The 26,870-nt window shown below is 33.5% G+C and overlaps 1 pseudogene; it reads left to right on the top strand.

The window, feature by feature from the left end:
- The first annotated feature begins 1,391 nt into the window (after positions 1-1,391).
- LOC105857815 (coiled-coil domain-containing protein 18 pseudogene) lies at positions 1,392-5,685 on the top strand (annotated as a pseudogene).
- The last annotated feature ends 21,185 nt before the right edge of the window (positions 5,686-26,870 follow it).

The following is a 26,870-nucleotide window of genomic DNA, read 5'->3' as shown; positions in this document are numbered from 1 at the left end:
GCTGTCTCTGGGCTGGTGTCTGCTGGTCTCTCCACCCACTGGGGAGCCCACCAGCAGTCCTAAATGCAAGGGAGGGGAAACAGCAAATCCACCTACCCTTGCCGCTGGTCCCCAGGCTGCTCCAGTGGTCTCAGCCTCCAGTTCTCCTCCCCAGCCTCCTCCCGTGGAGTCTCCCGGGGTCTCAGGTACCCTTCCTTCCGGCCCTTGTCCGCTATATGCTCGTCTTCTTGCTTCTTTTTTCTAATTTCTGCTAGAATCTGTCTTTTCTGCAGAGACACTCTGTCTGGCAGTGTTTCTCGTCTGCCATATTGCTCCACCCCCCTTTTTTTTTTATTTTTTTTTTATTTTTTACCGATAAGTCCTTTGAGCCTCCAGTTTCTGTGTCACCACTGGTAGTCGTAGAAAAATATCAGCTACTTGATTTTCTCTTTTTCAGTGTAGTGGAGGCCATACTTAAGTTGCCTTCACAGTCTTGAGATCATTTTAGAGAGAAAAGCAATGTGTCACAGATAGATGATTATAGATTTTGGAGTCAAAAAATCTTTGTTGAAATTATGGTTTTGCAGCTTACTGGCCATGTGATATTGCGTAAATCACCAATCTACACGTAACTTTAATAAAATTAAGAATAGTCATATCTACTTTCCAGAACTGCTGAGAAAAATAGATGGGATCATGTATAGATACACCTCGTACAGGCCCTTTAATATGATCAAAACATGGTAATTGCTACTTTCTCCTGTTCTCCATAATAATGGGTATAATCATATTTTTTGATATGAAATAATTAGGATTGTAATGATTTGTATTTAAGTGAGGACCTTAACGTACTGGAAGATTCTGAATTGCTAAGGAAAGATTTTGTTATGTGTAGTATACTTTGTTTACTAAGGCTACAGAATTAATTATATATCTTATAAAAGTTCTCGATGATAAGAACTGAAGTAGAAGTTTTCAGGTTATCTCTGAGTTAAACAGAAAATAAAAACTTATGTCATAAGATTTGCTGCCAATCTGTCTCAAAAAGCTTGATAGTATAGGTTATAGCATGACTAGCCTTTCTATATTCAACAATCAGTATTACAGATGGCTTTTGCTATTTTTATGATTTATTCAGTTTTGGTCAATATATAATTCTATTTTATATGTCTTCAAAATATTCCATATTGGTCTTGCTCATAGTAGACTATAAGCTCCTGGAGATCTGGGATAAAATACACTTATATATTTTATCATAGCATCCCAAGAAATTATGCACTTTAAGTATTAATAGTAACAGATAGACAAACTGAACACATTAGAGAAAGACCTCTCCCATTAAAAAAATTGAATACGTAAAGCTTGCTCATTTCTGGACCATAACCTAATAAATTATTTATAAATTATTTATAAATGTTGCTTCCTTAAGACATAACTGAAGATAACAGAATGGAGTTAGCAAAGTTTAGGGGAAGAGTTATCCATTGTTAGTCCAAGTGAAAAATTTGATTATGTCTCTAATCCCTCAACATCTGAAGGGCCCATTTTGGAAGATCTTGTTCAGTCTAGCCACCCTGGACTTTTGAATTATTCACCTTATAAAAAAGTTTGTAAAATGTCTGGTAGCAGTACTGACTTTCAAAAAAAAGCCAAGTGATAAGATAGATGTCTTTTTAATTTACCTCTGTGGAACAGGACATTAAAAGTCTTTGAGAGAAACTTAATAAACTTAGGCAACAGAATGCTTGTTTGGTCACACAGAATCATTCTTTAATGACTAAAATAGAATCTATCCACTTTGAATTGACACAGTCAGAAGCAAAAGTTTCTATGCTTGAGTCTGCTCAACAGCAGGCAGCCAGTGTACCAATCTTAGAAGAGTAGATTATAAGTTTAGAAGCAGAAGTTGCAGCCCAAGATAAAGTTTTGAGAGAGGCAGAAGAAAAATTAGAACAGAGCCAGAAAATGGTAATTGAAAAAGAACAGAGCTTGCAGGTATGCAAAGAGGAATGTATAAAGTTGAAGGTGGACTTATTTGAACAAACTAAACAAGGAAAAAGAGCTGAATGACAAAGAAATGAAGCACTATATAATGCTGAAAAGCTAAGTAAAGCTTTCCAACAATATAAAGAAAAAGTGGCTGAAAAACTGGAAAAGGTTCAAGCTGAAGAAGAAATATTAGAGAAAAACCTGATTAACTGTGAAAAAGAAAATAAAAGTCTACAAGAAAAGTGTGGTCTATATAAAAGTGAGGTTGAAATTCTGAAAGAGAAATTAAGGTAGTTAAAAGAAGAAAATAACCATGGAAAAGAAAAATTAAGGATCATGGCACTGAAAAATTCAGAAGTCATGGCACAATTAACTGAATCTAGGCAAAGTATTCTGGCACTACAGACTGAGTTAGAGGACAAAGATGAAGTACTTAGAGAAAAAAAATTCTCTAATGAATGAGAACCGAGAATTAAAGGTCCGTGTTGCAGCACAAAATGAGTGACTGGATTTGTGTCAACAAGAAATTGAGAGTTCAAGGGCAGAACTGAGAAGTTTCGAAAAACTTATATCCAAGTTGCCATTAAAAAGAGAAATATTTGGTTTTAAATCATCTCTTTCTAAGTACCAGATGAGTAGTTTGCCCAAAAAGGAAGACAATTGCATTGGCTGCTGGGAGGCAAATAAATTGGTGATTTCGGAATTGAGGATTAAGCTTGCAATAAAAGAGGCAGAAATGCAAAAGCTTCATGTAAACCTCACTGCAAGTCAGTTATCTCAGAGTTTTATTACTTGTAATGACAGCCAAGAAAGTAGCAAATTAAATAGTTTAGAAGAAGAACCTGTAAAACTAGGTGGCAATCAAGTAGCAGAAAATATAAAAGATCAAAATCAACATACTGTGAACAAGCAATATGAAAGAGAGAGGCAAAGACTTGCTACAGGAATAGAATAACTATGGACTAAGCTGATACAAATAGAAGCTGAAAATTCTGATTTGAAGGTTAACATGGCTCACAGAACTAGTCAATTTCAGCTGATTCTAGAGGCGCTACTAGAGAAAGCTTCGAACTCTAGCAAACTAGAAAGTGAAATGACAAAGAAATGTTCTCAACTTTTAACTCTAGAGAAACAACTGGAAGAAAAAATAGTCACTTATTCCTCTATTGCTGCAAAAAATGCAGAGCTAGAATAGGAGCTCATGGAAAAAAATGAAAACATAAGAATTCTAAAAACCAATATCAATACAGAGCATGAGAAAATTTGTTTAGTCTTTGAAAAAGCAAAGAAAATTCATCTTGAACAGCATAAAGAAATAGAAAAGCAGATTGAAAGACTTGAAGCTCAACTAGAGAAAAAAGACCAACAGTTTAAAGAACAAGAGAAGACTATGTCCATGTTGCAACAAGATATAATGTGCAAACAACATCATCTTGAATCACTAGATAGACTCTTGACAGAAAGCAAAGGAGAAATGGAAAAGGAAAATATGAAGAAAGATGAAGCTTTGAAAGCGTTACAGAACCAAGTATCTGAAGAAACAATCAAGGTCAGACAACTAGAGCATTGGACATTTGTAAGGAAGAACTTGCCTTGCATTTGAGTCAACTGGAAGGAAATAAGGAAAAGTTTGAAAAACAACTAAAGAAGAAATCTGAAGAGGTGTATTGTTTACAGAAAGAGCTAAAGATAAAAAATCACAGTCTTCAAGAGACCTCTGAGCAAAATGTTATTCTACAGCATACTCTTCAGCAACAGCAGCAAATATTGCAACAAGAGACAATTAGAAATGGAGAGCTAGAAGATATTCAAACTAAACTTGAAAAATAGGTATCAAAATTGTAACAAGAGCTTCAAAAACAAAGAGAAAGTTCGCTGAAAAACTGAGAAAAATGGAAGAGAAATGTGAATCAGCTGCACATGAAGCAGATTTGAAAAGGCAAAAAGTTATTGAGCTTACTAGTTCTGCCAGGCAAGTAAAGCTTGAGATGGATCAGTACAAAGAAGCCCTGTCTAAAATGGAAAAAGAAATAATGCACTTAAAACAAGATGGAAAAACAAAGAATTGCATCTTTCTCAATTAAATATGATCCTAGATCAGACAAAGAAAGAATTAGAAAAGAAAACAAATGGTGTGAAAGAGTTAGAAAAGTTACAGCACCATAATGAAACTAAACTAACAGAAGCCTTGCAGAAACGAGAAGTACTAGAGACTGAACTATAGAATGCTCATGGAGAATTAAAAAGTACTTTAAGACAACTCCAGGAATTGAGAGATGTGCTGCAGAAGGCTCAGTTATCATTAGAGGAAAAATACACTGCTATAAAGAACCTAACAGCTCAACTTAGAGAATGCAAGATGGAGATTGAAGATAAAAAGCAAGAGCTCCTTGAAATGGATCAGGCACTTAAGGAGAGAAATTGAGAGCTAAAGCAAAGAGCAGCTCAGGTTACACATTTGGATGTGACCATTCGTGAGCATAGAGGAGAAATGGAACAAAAAATAATTAAATTAGAGGGTACTCTGGAGAAATCAGAATTGGAAATTAAAGAATGCAACAAACAGATAGAAAATTTGAATGAAAAATTGAAAATGCCAAAGAACAGATTCGAGAAAAAAAGTTTATAATCCTACAAAATGAACATGAGATAAGTCAACTGAATAAAGAAACTGAAAGAACACAACAAAAGATGAAAGAAATGGAGAGTGTTGTGAAAGAGCAGGAACAGTACATTGCCACTCAGTACAAGGAGGCTATAGATTTGGAGCAGGAATTGAGGCTAACTCGGGAGCAGATGCAGAATTCTCATACAGAATTGCTGGAGGTTCATCGTCAGCAAGTCCAAGCCCAGAGAGAAAGGCTCTCTAGTGAACTGGAAGATATAAATCAATTCTCTAAAGAAAAAGAAGCTCGTGGAAACTATTTAGCTGAAGAGTCAGGGGCTTCTCAAGTACGTGAAGCTCATTTAGAAGCATAAATCAAGAAATTGTCAGCAGAAGTAGAATCTCTTAAAGAAGCTTATCATATAGAGATGATTTCACATCAAGAGAACCATGCAAAGTGGAAGATTTCTGCTGACTCTCAAAAAACTTCTGTTCAGAAGCTAAATGAACAATTAGAGAAGGCAAAACTGGAATTAGAAGAAGCTCAGGACACTGTAAGCAGTTTGCATCAACAAGTCCAAGACAGGAATGAAGTAATTGAAGCTGCAAATGAAGCATTACTTATTAAAGAATCAGAATTAACCAGATTACAAGCCAAAATTTCTAGATATGAAAGGACAGAAGACATCAAGTGTCTACCAGCCTCATTTACATTTCCAACAGAACTTATGCCTGATATTCAAGATCCAAAGTTTGCTCAACGTTCTTACACATCTTTTTTTCAAGTGTAGAAAACTAAGTCGCTCTATTAGTGTCAGTGACCTTAATTTCAAAACTCGTTATGATGAAGATCTTTCTGAAGAATTACTACAGGACTTAAAGAAAATGCAATTAGAAGATCCTTCAGCATTAGAAGAAAGCAATAAGGATCTGACTTATACACAGTCAGACTAATTTAAACCTCTCAAATATAACTTAGAAGATGATAGTTCTGAAAGGAATGACTTTAGTACTCTTAGTGGAATGCTAAATACATAAATAAAGAAGTAAAACTATTGAAAAAATATTCTCTGCAAACATGTGCTGGTTTAACTCAGAGAGAAAATTTGTAATTAAAAGAAGATATCAAGATGATGAAAAAATGGAATTTTTGACTGGAACTCAAACCCAAGTTGGACCATGTAAATGAGGACAACACCCTAGAGAATGGCAAAACAAAAAGAAAGCACTGGGACACTGAATAGCTTCATGGAGCAGAACCCTGCTAGCAGCCTGAAGCACTTACTTATGATTGATCTATTGCTTCCTTCAGTATTAATTCACAGTATGTCTTTGCTTACAACAAGCTACCAAATTTCAGCATTACCAATTGAAAATATCCTCGGCTTTGGAGTTAAACAACCTGGCTTCAAATTTCAGCTCCATTACTTATTATCTGTGAGACTTTGAACAAATTAGTAAATGTCTCTGAAGTTGTTTTCCTCTCTGCCAAAACACCTATTTTGTATGACTATATGGAAATTAAATGAAACAACAAATATGAAAAAAGAAAGTTTAAAAATATTTATTAGTTTATTAAAAAGATATATCCCTACCTTCACAAAGCTTATGTTTCAGTGAATAGAGTGTTGGGAGTGAGAGACTATAGACAATGTGTAAGTAAACAAATATATAAGGTGTTATAGAATGTGACAAGGGTTGTGGAGCAACCAAAACAAGGTAATGTGAGATTATGTAACTAGACAGGACAGGTGAGAAAGCTGGCTTATAAAGCATGTTCAAGGAAGGTCATTCAGAGGTGGTCATAATTGAGTGGGACCTGAATAATGAAAGGAAGTAGTCTAGGATGCTCATATGAGCAAAAAAGAAAGTATCATGAGCTAGAGATGTCGACAGGAACCAGATAATGCAGAGCCTTGGAGACTGGGTCAAGCAAAAATAAATCTATTCTGTTTTTGAAACGTTACTGTGATTGCTGAACAGAGAATGGAAGTAGAGCAATTGCTAAAGAGGGATGCCAAATGGAAGGCTACTGCAGTAATTTAAATTAAAGGAGAGAGATAATGGTCCCTTGGGTTAAGGTAGTACTACTAGATATGGAGAAAGACCAAAAGGATCTAGGATATATTTTAGATGTTGAATGGATAAAACTCAGGAATGCTAAACATGTCTGAAGAGTGTCAGGAAGGATGATGAGGAAAAGGGAAGATTGTAAGATCTCAAGAAACATAATTCCTTCCTTATCTTTCCTTTAAATGTAAGCACGTTTTACAGTACTGCTATATAACAAATATTCAGTAAATGGAGAATGTATGTATTAATTTGCACTATATATTTTGATTCTCAGAGATCGTTTTCCTTTCTCTTTTTGGTGTATGCTAATAAGTTGTCTGAGAAGTAGGGCTTTATTACACTAGTTGTAAGTGATAGCAATTAGTAATACTTGTGGTCTCTGAAGAAACTCTGGATACTGTATGCAAGGTGTTATTAGAGTTATTCTTTATGTTTTATGTAGTGTATGTTTTAACAACATTCAGTGAGATGAGAATTAAAATTTTGACTGAGACCCAATTGTACTGGTTGAAGAGATGACATCCACAAATTCGATCATTTTAGGAGCTTTCCTATGTAATTGTGTGACACACTTTACTCGTGTTTAAAAAGGGAATGAATAATATTCTTGTATCTGATAGGTTTTCTCTAGAGAAATAACCAATGAGGATCATCATTGCATGCAGCATGTAATATTATAAAAGCTTTATGAACTAAAGCAAAATGGGTAGAATTACTCTAGAAATGGACATGAATAATTAGAAATATACCCTTTTATCCTTTTTTCTTGTAAGTGGATTGATTATAAGCAGTTCAACCTCTACTTTTCTCTTCTAACATTTCTCTTCACATTCCTGTTCTTATAAAACTAGATTTTCTACTTAGTGAAGGAAGAATTTCTCTGTATGTCATAGGTTAGAAGTAGTTTTTTCCTTGTTTGATCTTCTAATGGCTCAGTTCTGATGAAAGCTTATTAAGACACTATGTGTTCACTTTTCTACCATCAAGGATTCTTTCTCTCTAATGTCCTTTCTTGAGAGGTATGGCAAGAAGAATTTTCTTTTATCCAGTGTGGCAGTGATTAAAATAATAACATAACTATTTCTATTATCATTCTTATTGACATTCTAACAATTTTCTGAGTAATTGCCTTGTTCTTAACAATATACACACATTAATTAAATTAGATCTCTATAAAAAACTATAAAATATGCATCTAAAAAGGTGTATCTGCCTTTTACAGGCAAGGAAACCAAGGCTTACTGAGATTGTATAATGTACTGATGATCACTGAGCCATGAAGTAAAAGTATTGTGATTCAAACAGGTCTATCTGATGATGAAGTATATTGTCTTTCCAAATAATGTTTCCAGGCCATTTCAAGATATAAGCTATTAATCTAAACATGAATCTATAATTATAAAAATAAAATGTGTCTCACTAATTAATTCATTATGTAAGAACATAGTAAGTACATTTAAGATATCTAAAAGTTACCTGTTTATATTTACTTTCAGCCTCCATGCTGGAAGTTCTTAAAGTATAATCCCGTAAAATTCTAGTATCTGGAAATAGGAAATCTGTGTACCTTTCCCAATCAAATAGCAGTGATACAATCCCAATCAACAGAAAAATCAGGTTAATTAATAGTATTTAATTTGTATAAAATATTTTTTCATATATTTTTCTAGAAGTGTTAGCACTTGCAATTCCAGTGAATAATCATTTTAGAGTTATTTATAGAATTACAAAATACAGCAAAAAATCTTCAATAACAGGCTAAACCTAGCAGAATAAACAATCTGAGAGCTTGAAAATATGCTTTTTGAACTAACCCAGTCAGTCAAAGATGCAAGAAAAAAGAATAAAGAAGAATGAAGAATCACTCAGAGAAATATGGGACTGCATGAAATGAGTCAAAATACAACTTACAGGTATCCTAGAGGGAGAAGAAAAAGCAAAATCATGGAAAACCTATTAAAAAGAATCATTGAGGAGAAATTCCCTGGTATCACCAGAGATTCAGATGTCCAGATACAAGATGATAATCCAATATCAGAAATATTTATAGCAAATAGAATATCAGCAAGGCACAAAGTCATCAACCTGGCCAAAGTCAAAATAAGAAAAAAAATTCTACAAACTGAAAGATGAAAGGAAAACTAACCTACAAAGAAAAACCCATCAAGCTAATAACAGACTTCTCACTGTGACCTTACAATCCAGAGGGATTTAGGGCTTATTTCTATTCTTCTTAAACAGAACAACTACCAGCAAAGAATTTTGTAATCTGCAAAACTAATTTTCATAAATGATTGAGAAATAAAGCCATTTCATGACAAGCAAACACTATGGGAATTTGTCACTACCATAGTTGCACTATAGGAAATGCTCAAAGGTCCATTATGCATGCAAAAGCACAATAGATACTTACCAGTGTTAAAACACACAAAAGTTATATCTCACTCCTCTTATAAATCAATAGCACAACAAGGAAAACAAAACAATAAGGTAGTATCCAACATGATGAAGAGAACAGCATCTCACATATGAATATTAATACTCACATAAATGATATGATTGCCCCACTCAAAAGACATAGACTGGCTAAATGAATAAAAAAACACAACCCAAATATTTGCTGTCTTTAAGAAACACATTTAAACCACAAGGACTCACACAGATTCAACATTAAGAGATGGAAAAAAAATATTCCACATAAATGGAAAACAAAAGCAAGCTGGTGTCACCATTCTCATATCATATGAAACAGCTTTTAAATCAGCAATGATTAAAAAAAGATAATTATGGTTGTTAATGTAAAGAGAGGAATTCAACAAACAGATATAGCAATCCTAAATATATATGCACCTAACTTAGGATTCCCCCAGCTTCATAAAGTGAATTCTTCCAGATCTAAGCAAAGCAATAAACAGTAACATCTTAATTGCCAGAGACATCAACACCCCACTGGCAGAACTAGACAAATCATTGAAGAAGAAGCAGAAAATAAAGAAAGAAACACTTGATTTAACAGGACTGTAGAATAAATGAACCCAGCACATTTACAGAATATTCTTCCCCCAAACTACTGAATACACATTTTCCTTATCAGAACACAGGATATTTTCCAGGATTGATGATATCTTAGGCCACAAAAAGTCTCAGCAAATTAAAAAATTAAAAATCATACCATATATCTTCTCAAATCACAGTGGAATAAAACTAGAAATAAATTCAAAGAGAAATACTCAAAACTATACAAGGTGGTGGAAATTAAACAACCTGCTGCTGAATGATCACTGGGTCAACAATGAAATTAAGATGGAAATCAAAGAGTTCTCAAACTGAACAACAAAGGGGAAATGAGCATTAAAAATTGGTAAGATACACAAAAGCAATTCTAATAAGAAAATTCATACTCTTAAATGCCTACACAAAAAACACAGAAAAATAACAAAATTAAAACCAATGTCACATTTCCAGGAACTAGAAAAAGAAGAACACATCAAACCCAATGCCAGCAGAAGAAAAGAAATAACAATGCCCACAAGAGAACTAAATGAATGGAAACCAAAAGAACAATGCAAAAGATCAATAAAACAAAATGTTGTTTTTTTCAAAAGATAAACAAAATTGATATACCAGTATCCTGATTAACAAGAAATAGAAAAGAAAGGATTCAAATAACCTCAAACAGAAATGAAAAAAGAGACATTACAATTGATACCATAGAGATAAAAAATATCATCCATGAATACTACAAAAACCTCTACACAAACAAACTAGAAACTCTGGAGGAAATGGACAAATTCCTGAAAACACACAACTTCCCAAGCCTGAAACAGGAATAAATAGAAATCCTGAACAGATCAATAATGAGCAGCAAGATAAAAGTGGAAATTAAAAAAATTAGCCCAGAGGGATTCATAACCTAATTCTTTCACATCTACAAAGAAGTACTGGTACCCATCCTATAGAATCTATTCCATAAATCTAGTATGAGTTAGGATTCTTCCCTAATGCATTAGATGAAGCCAATTATCACCCTGATACCAAAGACTAGGAAGGACACAACCAAAAAAGAAAACTACAGACTGATACCCCTTATGAACATATAAATTGATACAATAATTATCAACAAAATACTAGCAAACTGAATTCAACACCACATCAAAAAATAATCCACATGACAAAGTGGGTTTTATCCCACAGATGCAAGGATGGTTTAACATAAGCAAAACAATAAACATGATCCACCACATAAAGAAAAACAAAAGCAAAGGCCATATTATCATCTGAATAGATGCAGAAAAAGCATTTTATAAAAATCAGCACCCTTTTATTATTAAAAAACTCTCAAATTGGAATCAAAGGAACATACCTCAAAATGATAAAATCCGCAGCCAACATTATGCTGAATGAGGATGAGTTGAAATCATTCGCTTTGAGCACTGGAACAAGACATGGGTGCCCACTGGCACCACTTCTATTCAACATAGTATTGGAAGTCCTAACCAGAACAATCAAACAAGGAAAAGAAACAAACGTCATCCACATTGTGGAAGAGGAAGTCAAACTAGCCCTATTTGCTGATGATATGATCATGTGTTTAGAAAACCCTAAAGAATCCACCAAAAAAATTCCTGGAATTTATAAATAAATTCAGCAAAGTCTCTAGTTACATAAGTAGAATTTCTATATACTAATAACAATCAAGTTGGGAGTCAAATCAGGGAATCGATACCATTCACAGTAGTTACAAAGGAAATAAAATACCTAGGAGCATACTTAACCAAGAAGGTGAAAGATCTCTACAAGGGGAACTACAAAACACTAATGAAAGAAATTGCCAATTACACAAACAAATGAAATAACATTCCCTGCTGAGGGATTGGTAGAGCCAATATCATCAAAATGTCCAAACAGCCTAAAGTGATTTACAGATTCAATGCAATCCCCATCATCATATATCCCACATCTGGAAAAAATAATTTTATGCTTCATTTGAAACCAAAAAAGATTCCAAATAGCCAAAGCAATCATTAGTAAAAAGAACAAATCTGGAGACATCACATTTCCTAACTTCAAATTATACTACAAGGATATAGTAACCAAAACAGCATGTACTGGTATAAAAGGAGAGACATAGGCTAATGGAACAGAATAAAGAACCCAGAAATAAAACCATCTGTCTACAACCAACTATAGTATTCAACAAAGTAAACAATGATAAACACCATGGAAAGGAAGCTCTATTCAATAAATGGTGATTGGAAAATTGATTAACCACATGCAGAAGGAGAAATAGCAAATTAAGGCAGTGATCATCAGTGCAATTTGTGTAATAAGTTCTACTTGATATTTAATTAAAATACATAATCTCCAGTGGTAAGAAAAATATCTTTCAAAATCCTTAAGTATAAACACACTTATGTTATTTTTTAATAGGGACTCAGATTCAGCAAAAATGCTTCAGGGTATCTAAAATTAATGAATAGAATAGTATTGAATTTAAGTGAAGATTGCCAAAATTCAAGATTGCATCATGAAGGGGATTTTCTGACTAGTATTTCTTATGTTCTTATATAATTGGCAGTTTTCTGAGTAACATAATACAGTCTTCACAAATCTGTATTACCCACATGTTACAGATGATGAATCTAAAACTCTGTCAGATTAACTAACTAGTGTTAGCTCAAGAGAGCCAAAATCAAATCAAATTCTAAAGCCTATGTTCTTCTCATAGTTATGTCCTACTGGTTCTGTTGACCCATTTCTTTGTTCATTGTTGTTATATACAATGTTCATTAGCTTATATTTGATTAAGTCACAGTGTTTGGGTAGAAAATATAATCATTTTTAAAATAATGTTCTATGTCAACACTTAGTTAAAATACTGGAAAGAGATATCTTGTTATTGTATAGGAAGACTTTATATTATAAAATGGAAGTTATCCTAAAATTAATAGATATATTTAATGCAATTCCATTTATAATCTATAGAGTTATGTGTTAGTAAGTTTGTTTATTTTTAGAAACAAAAATTACTTAAAGTTCATTTGGAAAAGTGAATGACAAAAATAACTAAGAAAAATTATAAAAAGGATAAATAAAAATCTGCAAGGCATGGTGGCTTGCCCCTATAATCCTAGCACTCTGGGAGGCCAAGGTGGGAGGATTGCTTGAGTTCAGGGGTTTGAGACCAGCCTGACTGAGAGCAAGACCCCGTCTCTACTAAAAATAGAAAAATTAGATGGGCATGATGGTGCACACCTGTAGTCCCAACTACTTGGGAGGCTGAGGCAGGAGGATAGGTTGAGCCCAGGAGTTTGAAGTTGCTGTAAGCTAGGCTAATGCCAAGGCACTCTACTCATGACAACAGAGTGAGACTCTGCCTCAAAAAAAAAAAAAAGTTAGGATCACTTACTTAATAGATATTAGAATATTCTATAATGCTATTATAAACAAATCAATATGATATTGGCATAGAAATGAAGAAATATACTACAGGAACAAATAATTCAGAAACAGATCCTAGGACATATGAAAATTTAATATAGTACAAAGATGGTTTTTCAATTAAGTAGTAAAAGAGTGGTTTCTTTAATATATTGTATAAGCAACATTGGCTATTCATCTCTAAGAAAACACATGAGAACAGCATTCCTCAAATACTGTTATAAACAATGTAAAATAAAACATCGGTTATAAACAATGTAAAATAGACTAAAAATCTTAAAATATGTACAAGACTAAATGTATGATCTAAAGTTAGTAAAGAAGTTCTTCACCAAGACAGAAAATTTAATACCTTTAAAGGAAAAAAAGAACACTTCAATTAATAGAAATCAACAACTCTGCTAAAGCAAAAGATGCATTAAACAAAATACATTTGAAAATAACAAAATAGATAACTAAAAAAAGTCCAATATTTATACCAATACCGCTGTAGTTTGACTATGTATCCCAGAATTCATGTGTTGGAAACTTTATCTTCAGTGAAAAGCAGTGTTGGAAAGTGGGGCCTTTTGTGAGATATTTGGATCATAGGGGCTCCATTTTTGTGATTAAATTAATGCTGCTATAGAAAGGATTATGGTAGTGAATTCTCTCACTTCTGCTCTTCTGCTATGTAATGACATAGTGTATGCCCTTCTGTAAGATGCAGCATTTAAGGCACCATTTTGGAAGCCAAGAGACCAGGTCCTAACCCGCTGTTCCCCTGATCTTGGAATTGCCAGCCTACAAAGCTGTGAGAAATATATGCCTCTTCTTTATAAATTACCCTGTATTGGATATTCTGTTATAGCAGCACAAAAAGGTCTAAGACAAATGACTCTCAAAATGTAAGGAGTATTACCTAGAGATCATGTTAAGATGCATATTCTGATAGAGTAGATTGTAAATCGTATGTGGATGCTTCCATCCAGCACATAGGTGATGCTAATACTGATGCTCCGAGGAATTTGTCAAAAGAAAAATAATCATCTTCATAGAAAATATTGAAAATAATTACAAACAGTCAATTTATAAAGTGAAAATTCAAATGGCCAATACACATTTGAAAAGATGCTAAAATCAATAATAGTGAAATATGTATAACAATGTGATATTAATTTCATGCATTATTTTTTTATTTCCAAAGAAGAAACAGAAAAGCTCTCCTACAATGAGAAGAATATGGAAGAAAATACTATTTTCATACAGTGTAGTAATTGAAATTTGATTTATTAGAACCCTTTGAAAAAGTTATTTGATAAGTCTAATAAATTTTAGAATATACTTATCTTTCAAGGTCACAGCCCCACTACTACAAATTTAGTTGCATGGCAACAAAAACACCACTATAAAAGAATATATGTACAGTGTGTTTGCTATAGCATTCATTGTCTGTAGAAACAAAGAATAGCAAAATCTCTGAATGCTCATATTCGTGTTATTTGTTAAATAATTAGTTATGGTGCATCTGCAACTTTTAATCTTATATTGCCATTAAGATAATTAATAAGAACTATACAAGTTGAGATGAAACAATTTCCACAAGTTGTTGAATAAGGAAATTAAGATTAGAATCAAACAAGGACAAAGTATTATGCACACATATGCATTCAATAAGATGTCTCAAGAATCCCTTCCCATGAATATATAGTTTATTTAGTAATATGTAAAACAGTGAGGAAACAAATACTACTCATCTACTTCAATATTTGTGAATCATCTTTCCACAGCCTAAAGTGATGCTTGGGGTTTGGAAACGAGCAAGCAGTGAAATACAAGCAAAATAGGAAAAAGATGATTGCACCCAAGAATAATTTAACTCCATTTATGAAAAATTACATAAAAGAGAATGTGTGTGCACATTAAAACATTAGAAAACATGATAACATTTTATCTATTGCCATATAGGGATGAACAAGATATATTGTTTAGTGGAAATAGAAAGTTGGTGAGTAAAATGTATAGTATGCTTTGTTTCTAAAAAACAAATGAGCAAACAAAACTCTGTGTCATTCTTTCTCTCTCTCACACACACAGTTTTATGAATAAGGAAAAAGATATGAACTAGCCTGTTAATGTTGCTTATCTCAGGGAGAAAGTTGGTAGGAAGAGGGAGTGGGGGGATGACTGAAAAGTAAACCTTTTGATCCAGCAATTCCACTACTGGGCATCTACCCAAAAGATCAAAAGTCACTTTATGAAAAAGACACCTGCACTCGAATGTTTATAGCAGCACAATTCACAATTGCAAAGCTGTGTAAACAACACAAGTGCCCATCAATCTATGCGTGGATTAATAAAATGTGGTATATGTATACCATGGAGTACTACTCAGCTTTAAGAAACAATGGTGATATAGCACCTCTTGTATTTTCCTGGATAGAGCTGGAACCCATTCTACTAAGTGAAGTATCCCAAGAATGGAAAAATAAGCACCACATGTACTCACCAGCAAATTGGTATTAACGGATCAACACCTCAGTGGATATATAGGAATAACATTTATCCGGTGTCGGGCAGGTGGGAGGGGGTAGGAGGGGATGGGTATATACAAACACAATGAGTGTGATGTGAAACGTTTAGGGGATGGTCACACTTGAGGCTCTGTCTCGAGGGGGGAGTGGGGGCATGGGCAATATATGTAACCTTAACCCTTGTATCCCCATAATACGCTAAAATAAAAAAATAAAAATAAAAAATAAAACAAGAAAAAAATACATTTAGTTTTTTAAAATATATTGTTATTAAAAATATATATGACATTTATAATTTTAAAAACACTATTTTTTAACCATGGCAGTTATATCATTTTTTTTTCTATTATTAAGACAATGCTTCTGCCTTGTTTAAAAAATTAGAGCTAATTTCTTCTTTATTGATTAGTTTTACTCTCTAAGTCTTCTGGTTTGCAAATATTTAGATTATTTCAATATTATTTTTAGAGCATCAGTTCTCTCCTAATCTATGTGGCTCAGTTCACAGCTATTAGAGATAATTTTTTTTTTCTAAAATAAATGCCACAAAAATAAATTAAATGTCACTGTTATTTTGATGCCATCCATTAGCAGCTTATTTTCTCTGGTAATAAAGTTGCAATATTTTTATAAAGTGAATTATGGTTTTTGTAATGAGAAAATTGGCTATTTAAATACATTCTATACTCATTTTTGTAAGATAAATAATGAACTCATAATTTATCTTCCTTTATGATTCTCAATACTCCTACATAGTTCTGTATCAAATGATACATGCCTAGAGAAAGGTGATGCCCCTATAAAATCCCCTAGTTATAATTTTAAAAAAATCCTTTGATCCCTTTTATAAATGGCATTTTATTTGCTGATTTTATTTTCCTAAATATAATCCTATAGCAGTGCTCCCCAACCTTTTTGGCACCAGGAACCAGTTCCATGGAAGACAATTTTTCCATGGACGGGGGCAGGGGATGGTTTTGAGATGATTCAAGAGCATTATATTTATTGTGTAGTCAAATCTCTCTGCTAATGATAATCTATATTTGCAGCTGCTCTCCAGTGCCTCAGCTCCACCTCAGATCATTAGGAATTAGATTCTCATAAGGAGCACGCAACCTAGATCCCTCTCATGTGCACTTTACAGTAGGGTCTGCGCTCCTATGAGAATCTAATGCTCCCACTGATCTGACAGGAGGCAGAGCTTATGCAGTGATGTGAGCGATGGGAAACAGCTGTAAATACAAATGGAGCTTTGCTTGCTCACCTGCCACTCACCTCCCGCTGTGCATTCTGGTTCCTAACAGGCCACAGCAGGGAATAACGCAATTCCCCTGATCCATTTTAATGTTTAAACATGGATTCACCTGTCAACATGTTAAATCAATCAAAAATTTGTTCTTATCTACAGTAGAAAAAATTTCTAAGTAGAAGCACAAGCAAGAACTTTTTTTGAAAGCAAACAACTCTCTGGGGACTGGGGAGTCCTATTCCTAATACTGAAGATTCAGTTTTTGTACCCCATGTAAAAATACATGAATTTTAAATAAACTGTATATTTCTATATCTGAAATTACTTTTTGGTACATATTATGTCTGTTTGCTAAAGTGATGCTGTATATTCGGAGGGTTGCATATATTCAGTTAAGGTTAAAAGCACAGAGAAATAAAGAACCGATTAAAGAAATAACAAATATCAGTTTTAATCTAATAGAACAAACAGGAAATTGTCCTTAATTGTCTTCATTATCTGGCAGGTCAAATTTGCAATGATATTTATCAGTTTTTAAATTACTGGCAAACTTTTCTTCAAAAATACTTTTGAATTATTAGTAGCAAATGATCATTGGCTCTACATTTTCATAGGTAAGAAATTTCTGCTTTGTAAAGAACTTTACTGTACTTAGATTAGGAGATGCAAACTTCTTACTTTGTGTTTTGTTGTCATATTTTAACAAACATATTATTTGATACTATATCATGTGTCACAGATCACAGATGTAGTTAAAATAAATCAAATTTCTCTATGTTACTATAATGTACATGTACATCCAAACCCAACCTAAGAATTACCCGGGAAAACTGACTGAATTGATTGAAAGTAAAGCCTAACTAGACCTTGTGAATCATACTCTATGACATCTAGAATTCAGATAGGTTTATTATTTTTCACTTAAGGAATATTTAGGTACTATATATCTATATCTATATCGTCTATATCTATCTATAATCTTGAGCACTATGTTGACATTGAAGATATTAGGGAGAATTGCTCCTCTTTTGGTGGTTCAATATTTATAGTGGCAGTGGCCTTCTGTTTGGTAATAGTTTAGTCAGTCACTTATTTTGACAAGAGTCAACCTAACCTTGTCTGAGTATTTCTTGTGATAATTCTTTGCCTTTATATGGTATTATATGCTTCAAAACACTTACAAATACATTATCCCATTAGATCATCTCTACAACTTTGTGATGTATTTTATCCAGTAACATAGTTATTTATATAAGAAAAAAACTGAGACCCCTGTTGATCAGACAACTGGGACTAGATCCAGGACTCCTGACACTTGGCTTAGTGCTCTATTTATCATGGGACGCTGCCTTCCTTGACTGATTTTTAAAACACCATTTGGCCTTATGTATGCAGGACATTTCTAGTAAGTTTATACAACTGCCTTTATTCTACATACTAGATTTATACATGTAGATTATATATTTCTTGAGGATGTATCTTACAGCAATTATATATATAGGCATGCTTTATTTTATTGTACTTATTGTGCTTTAAAAATATTGTGGATTTTTACAAATTGAAGATTTGGGGCAGCCCTGCATTGTGAAAGTCTATCAGCACCATTTCTTTAATCACAGGTGCTTACTTTGTGTCTCTGTCACATATTGGTGATTATCACAATATTTTAAACTATTTCATTATTATTATATTTGTTATGGTGATCTATGATCAGTGATCCTCAATGTTACTATTGTAATTGTTTTGGGGGACCATGAACTATGCCTATAATGTAACTGATAAATTGATGTGTTCTGACTGCTCCACCAGCCAGTCATTCTCTCATCTGTCTTTCTCTCCTTGGGACTCCTTATTCTCCAAGAAAAAACAATACTGAAATTAGAACAACTAATAATGCTACAATGGCCTCTAAATATTCAAATAAGAGTTACATGTCTCTCACTTTAAATCAAAAGCTAAAAATGAGTAAGCTTAGTAATGAAGGCATGCCAAAAGCCAAGATAAGCTGAAAGCTAGGCTCCTTGTATCAAACAGTTACCCAGGTTGTAAATGCAAAGGAAAATTCCAGAAGGAAATTAAAAATGCTCCTCCAGTGAATACATGAATGATTATAATAAAGCAAAACAGCTTTATTATTGATATGAAGAAAGTTTTAGTGGTCTGGATAGAAGGTCAAACCAGCTACACCATTCCTTTAAACCAAAGCCTAATTCAAATCTAGAGTAAGTCTGAGAGAGGTACAGAAGCTAAAGAAGAACATTTTGAAGCTAATAGAGGTTAGTTTATGAAGAAAAAGGAAGACAAAAAGCTATCTTCATAACATAAGACTGAAAGGTAAAGCAGCAAGTGCTGATGTAGGAATTATGGCAAGTTATCCAGAAGATCTAGCTAAGATCATTGATGAAGGCAGATATATAAAACAGCTTTTCAGTGTAGACAGAACAGCCTTATATTGGGATAAGATACCATCTAAGACTTTCAGAGCTACAGAGGAGAAGTCAGTGTCTGGCTCCAAAGCTTCAAAGGACAGGCTGCCTCTTGTTAGGGGCTAATGTAGCTGGTGATTTTAAGTGGAAGCCAATGATCATTTGTCATTCCAAAAATTCTAAGATCCTTAAGAATTATAGTAAATCTACTGTACTTGTGCTCTATAAATGGAACAACAAAGCCTGATGACAGAACTTCTGCTTATAGCATGGTTTACTGAATACTTTAAGCCCACTATTGAGACTTATTGCTCAGAAAAAAGGGTCCCTTTCAAAATATTACTGCTTATTGGCAATATATCTGTTAAAGAGCTCCAATGGAGATATACAAAGATATAATGTTGTTGTTTTCTTGTCTGATAATACAACATCCATTCTTCAGCCTATGATTCAAGTAGTAATTTTGAGTTTAAATTATTAATATTTAAGAAATACATTTCATAAGGCTACAGCTGCCATAGATAGTGATTCCTCTGAAAGAGCTTGCCAGTAAAGTTAAAACCTTGTGAAAGGATTCACCATTTTAGATGTCATTAAGAACATCCATGATTAATGAGAGGAGGTCAAAATATCAACGTTAACAGAAGTTTGGAAGAATTTGATTTCAACTCTCATGGATAACTTTCAGGGATTCAAGACTCCAGTGGAGGAAGTAACTGCAGATGTGGTAGAAATGCAACAGAACTAGAATTAGAAGTGGAGCCTGAAGATGTGACTGAATTGCTGCAATGTCATGATAACATTTGAACGAAAGGGTATTTGCTTCTCATGGATGAGCAAAGACAGTGGTTTCTTGAGATGAAATTTACTTCTGGTGAAGATGCTATGATCACTGTTAAAATGACAATAGGATTTAAAATATTATACAAGCTTAGTTGATAAAGCAGCAACAGGATTTGAAAGGATTGACTTTAATTTCTAAAGTAATTCTACTGTGCAAAAAATGCTATCAAACTATATTGTATGCTACAGAGGAATCCTTCATGAAAGGAAGAGTTCACTGATGTGGCAAACTTCATTGTTGTCTTATTTTAATAATTTGCCACAGTTACCCCAACCTTCAGCAACCATCACCCCTATCAGTCAGCAACCATCCAAACTGAGGAGAGACCCTTCACCAGTAAAAATATTATGACTTTTAAAGGCTCAGATTATTGTTAGCATTTTTAGCAATATAAAATTAAGGTGTTTACATTGTTTTCATAGATATAATGTTACTGCATTCTTAATGGACTATAGTATAGTGTAAATATAACTTTTGTGTGCGCTGGGAAACCAAAAAATTCTTGTGACTCACTTTATTGCAACAGTTGCTTTATTGTGATGGTCTGGAACAGGACCTACAATATCTCAGAGGTATGCCCGTACTCACCCCCTCACACATTAAATACTGCAAAAATAATCCTCACGACCTTGGAAATTTCCATTTTCCTATTAATTAAGATAAACTTGGAATAAAGGTCCAGAAGTTCTTAATAATAGCCTTAGCCACAGTATGAGATATTACAGCTTATAATTTGTCCTAATTATAGATATTTAAACCAAATTGTTCTCAGTGTATCATGATTTATCAGTAGAAATTAGTGGACTGACATATCTCCAAGAAGTAAGCTATTTTTCAACACTTACAGGTGTTGTTTTTGAGACCTGTGACTAGCTCTAATTCCTCAGGTGGAACACTTGAATATCCCAGGTGGTGAGTGGGGCCCTGGAACTTCCAGGTGTGTTCTTATTTTCTGCCACAGCTGAGGTGGGTGGAGAAGTGAGGCTGGGCTGTGCTGATTTGGGTGAGCTAGGGTGAGTACTTTGAAATAAAAAGTAACAGATAACAATGCAATTCAAAATATTCTTAGCTACAGAAGCCATTTTTTTAAATCTATTTAGAGCATTAAGACATTTCTGTGAGATTGTGTGAATATGACTGAGTACACTCATCTGGCAGTGACATTTTCTCTGGCCTAGAGGAAATTATTATCTAGAACATATAGTACAACTTATAAATTTGTTAAATATTTCAAAGTAAATATCTTCTGTGTACATATAAATAATAAGTTTTGCACTATTGGACACCAGTGTTAACTAAGTGTAGTGCCAGGGGTCTTATTGATAAATACTTTGCCTCAGCCAATGTCTAGAAGCATTTTCCCTTCATTTTCTTCTAGGCTCCAACAATCCCATTAGTGGTTATCTACTCAAAGGAAAAGAAGTCAATTTATTAAAAAGACACCAGCACTCAAATATTTATCAAAGCAAATTCACAATTGCAAAGATGTGGAATCAACCTACGTGCCCATCATTCATTAGTGGCTAAAGGAAATGTGGTATATATATATATGATGGAGTACTACTCAGCCATAAAAAGGACTGAAATAATGTCTTTTGCAGTAACCTGGATGGAACTGGAGACCATTATCTTAAGTGAAGCATCTCAGGAAGTGAAAAATAAACACCACATCTTCTCACTAATAATTGGGAGCTAAACAATGTTGCTGTGAAAGTATATAACATTTATCTTATAAGTTTTAGAGTCTCCCAAACATCTAAATATTTTGAACTAATCACTGTAGATTATGAATGGATCTATTGAAACATTTCTGGAAAACATTTTTGGTCTTAGTCTTCATTCTAATTGTTTTTCGACGGGAGTGGTAAGTAAACTTAGACAACTGAGTGAGCAATTCACATGAGAAGGAAGGAAGGCTATTTTCAAAAGTTCTCCCAGTGAGGTCAGTATGGAAGCTGAGGTATCAACAAGTGATGTATTTATAATTACGTGACTAAGAAGGAACTTAAAGGGCAGATGTGTCCACATAATCTACAATATGGTGTTGACAATACATGAAGGGAAGCTGCTAAGCACAAAGCTGTTGTATTATCCATTTACAGTGATAACAGTTCCCAAACCATTTTAAATATAATGCACAATTTGGAACATCTTACATTCCAAATGTTGAAACCTCTGAACTTGTGGAGTTGCCCTATTCTATAAGACTGGGTTGATAGATAGTACAGATCAGCAACTAGGGTTTATAGAATATGAGATTCAAGTAACAATGCAAATAACTAGCTGGGCTCATGAGGAAAACACAGACATACCTGTACTTCTGCAAAGTATTTGCTTTTTGAGAGCTGAAAATTGCCTGTTGTGACAGGAAACCCCATGCCATTTAGACAGCTTTACTATTGAGCCTCCTGCCTTAGCATAGGAAAAGTGGTATGATGGTCCTGATGAGTTTGGGGATTTAGCACACACTCAAAAAACAAAATTGTTTCAATTGGTTCAGGAAGCTTTTACTATTCAGAATTCCAATAAAAACTATTCCTGTCATTCCTTAAATTTTCCTTTCTTCAGGGAGGATTTTCCATCTACAGGGAGGATTCCATTATATATATAGATATACAGATACATAGATATATAGATGTAAAATTGTTATGCATGACATGTAGGATGCTTTATAGCCTGGATTAAATAATCTTCACCTTGACAATATTTAAGGCATTTGTAACCAATACCTACATTAACCATAAAAAGAATTTCAATAAAATAGACATTAAGAAGCATTAAGGGGTATCAATCTTGTGCTAACAGGCCTGTTTAAATTAAATATCTTGTAACCAGACTGCTTATAAATAATTCAGTTCAATTATGATATGCTCAAAGCTGTTTGAGGCATTATGAGGTACACAAAATGTGAGAGCAATGGTTTTGTCTTCTAGCAAGAGGAAACTCACTTGAAGACAACATGCATACACTCATATGCTAAAAATTATTAATGTCTATTTTATTGGCTTTCTTTTTATGGTTAATGAGGATATTGCTTGAACATGTCTTAAATAATTTCTAGGTGAAGATTACTTAATCTATGCTATATAAAATAGGATGTGGAGACCTCAGATCTTTTATGTTAGATGTGTTTTAATATTATTTCTTAAGGAGAATGTAGGTCCTATTCATAGATCTTTTTAACACTGAGCTTGAATGGCCTTCTTATACAAAGTACCTCTCAAAGATTAAAAAACGATGTTAAGTTTTTGCGTGCTCCCCAGGGAATAAGACAAAAAATGTGTAAGATGATTCTGAGATATCTTCTTATACTAAAAAGTAAGGAAGTGCTCACAAAATCATGGGAATATGTCGAAAGGACATGAAGTCAGCTTGAAAGATCCTACACTGGGCTAATTGAGACAACATTTGAGCATCAAAATAAACACTAATGGTAACAGATTATAACTTATTGAATAAAATAAGAATTCATAAATCCATAGTGATAAGTAAATGAGGGAGAAGCAAAAGCTTCTTAGAGTAGAATGTCAACTAGTAAAAGGACTGATGGAATTAGAAAATAATCATGGAAATTTAAAGCTCGTGGTTGACAATTTGATAAAGAACAGAACGTCTTAGAGTATCTCCTAAAAATGACTTATTAATTAAAATGGGAACAATAGTATCATTATAGTGGAAAAATTTGGAGGACAACACCTTACCTAAGCAATCAAAGTTGAAATTACCAATATTGTAAGAAACTATTAATAATATCGCTTGTATTCTATTATGATACCTTGAAAAAGTTATGTCACTTTTCTATTATTCCTGCTAAAAATGTATAAACTAAACATAATCATGAGGAAATATGTTATTTATTATAGGAATATTTTTCAAAATGAGAGGCCTGTACACTTCATAACATGTCAAGAATTATGTAAAGATGATGAGGAACTCATTCAAATTAAAAGATACTAAAGAGACATGAGAACTAAGTGTAATGCATGCTCCCGTATTGGGTTATGGGTAGGATAATTTATAGCTTTAATGGACATTCTTTCAACAATTGTGTAAATTTATTTATGGACTGTGGATTAGATTATAGTATTGTATCAGTGTTAAATGTATGGATTTCAGTAACTACACTCTATGTAAGAGAATATTTTATTTTTATTTTTTAGGAAGCATGCATTGAAATATTTAGGTGTGCAAAGGATTGTTTATGTCTGCTATGGCTGCCATAGCAAAGGACCACAAATTGGGTGGCTTAAGCAACAAAAATTCATTGTCTTACAGTTCTATAGCCTAGAAATCCAAAATCAAGGTGTCAGCAAGGTTTGTTCCTTCTGAAGCTGTGAAAGAAAGATCTATTCCAGGTCTCTCTCTTTGAATTATAGATGATTATCTTCTCCCAGTGTCTTTTCACAAGGCGTTCTACCTATATATGTCCCTGTGTCTAGATTTTCCCCTTACATAAATTCATCATTTATTTTGGATTATGCCTCATTGTAATAATCCCACATTAACTTGATTGTCTGTAAAGATCTTATCTCCAAATAAAGTCATAATCTGAGGTATTGGGGACATTTTAACCCATACTACTTGATGTCACCAATCCCCAACTTATTCTCAACTGATTCAGAACAATAAATCCATGTATGAAGATAATTTATATTAAGTACTTTGGACCAACATCTAATTCTCAAAAACTAAATGTAATTTTAATATAATTATATTAAAATATTATGTGATAAGCATATTTTAAAGTATATATTTTATAATATAAAGTTTTATACTATAAAAATATAATTTTAACAAAAATAGCAATATTTTAGGTAGATGTTTGGTGTGATGATTAGCTTTATGTGTTAATTTAGCTAGAAGATAGTGAAGGAAATTAGAAATATTTTGTTCCAGAATATATTTCTTTCACATATTTTTTGATAGCTACCATGGGTCTCACAGATTAAAGTAATGCTGCAAAGCTGCCTTTTGTGGGAGAAATTTTACATTTGTAGAGAATCTCATTTAATGCAACCAGATCTTTCCTTACTTGAGCTAGGAAAGATTAACTGAGAGTCTGACACCTTCAAAGGTTTGAAAAGAAACATTCACTATCTATTTTCTCTGAAGGCTGCCACCTTTAAGATTTCATTTACATAAGACTACCTTTGCAAGCTAAATAAACCTTTCTCTCCTCCTCCCCAAACCTATTTTACTATTTTCATGCTTCCATTCTTTAAAAAATCCTGTACTTCATCAAAGAAATGAATTGTTATCATGAGGGTTCCCATGTGTATGTGTTAAATAAATTTGTATCTTTTTACTCCTATTAATCAATCTGCCTCATGTCAGTGTTTTTTTAAGCAAACCTTAGGAGGGCAAGAACCTTGCTCCCTACAACAGTCCCCAATTATTGGTGTGAAGGTATTTTGTAGATGTAGTTAACATCTACAGTCAGTTATTTTTAAGTAAAGGAGATAGCACTGGTTATTGTGAGTGGACCTTATCCAATCAATTGAAACACTTTAAGAACAAAAACTGAAGCTATGTGGAAAAAAAAGAAATTCTCCTTCAAGACTGCAGCATCAACTCCTACTTGAGTTTCCATCCTGCTAGCCTGCCTTACAAATTTCAGGCCTGCCAGACCTAACAATTGCATGAAACAATTTCTTAAAAATCTTTCTGTTGATGGCAGGTAGACAGATAGATAAATAGATATAATCTATTGACATCTCTATCTACCAATCTACTTAAGATGTATATCTTTATCTCTATCTACATCAATTATCTATCTATCTATCCATCATCTATCTCCATTGGTTCTTTCTCTCTGGATAACCCTGACTGATATAGACACTGGTACTTAAAGAATTTAAGAGCAACATAATCTTAAATATCAGTTTGCTAAATTGCTTCTGGGGGTTCTGGAATTGGTTCTCTAATCTGATTAGATTTCAAGGCACTAAGGACTCTATTTTTAATGTTCCAGAGGACACTAATAGTCAATGGCATGATGTGACAACCGAAATATGCAAAATAGCACCTTTGGATAATCCTAATCAAATACTTACATATATAAAAAAACACAAAGTTCTGGGTAACCATGCATTTGATGCCTTAGAACATTTTTGTCAAACTAATGAGGATAATGTGATTCACTGGTAGCTCCTAGCTGTGCTGTAAAAAGCGTGGGAGGGAAAGTATGAGCTCAGGGCTTCTAATTCCCATTTAAAACTCCACATAAATTACCTGAAATTTTTTATGTCTGCCCTGAAAGAAATTCTTATCTCCTATAGTCACAGGCTGAGATTGTTGAAAACAAAACCCCAAAACTCATCCTGTGAGTGAACAAATTATAATGTGATTTGAATTCCCAATCTTATAAAATATCTCTGTTAAAGTAAGGGCATGACTTGGGAAGAACTGAGATTCTAAAATTGGGTTGGGTAAATATGGGCAGATCCTGATGAAGCTGGGGACATTGAACCTTTAAATGTTGATGAGTCTTTTTTGCCAGTAGGAGCAGCTTTTCTATCCCATTTGAGGAGGATCATTCAGCTTTGCTTGAGGAAATTTTAATGGTTGTCTCTAAGATAGGTGTCTTGCAAAGCACTTCAGATTTCCTTAAGACCTACCTCTAATGCCCTTCTTTGTTTTTAGACCTATAATTAGATACAATCCTAGCAGGCCCCAAAGGGTAAGGTAAACAGTAGTGCCCATGAGGGGGTACGCTATACTCCAAAGGAACTGCATATTTTTTTTCTAATTT

This window comes from Microcebus murinus, chromosome X (genome assembly GCF_040939455.1).
Source record: "Microcebus murinus isolate Inina chromosome X, M.murinus_Inina_mat1.0, whole genome shotgun sequence".
Taxonomy (NCBI): Eukaryota; Metazoa; Chordata; class Mammalia; order Primates; family Cheirogaleidae; genus Microcebus; species Microcebus murinus.
This window is presented reverse-complemented; position numbering and strand designations above follow the sequence as displayed.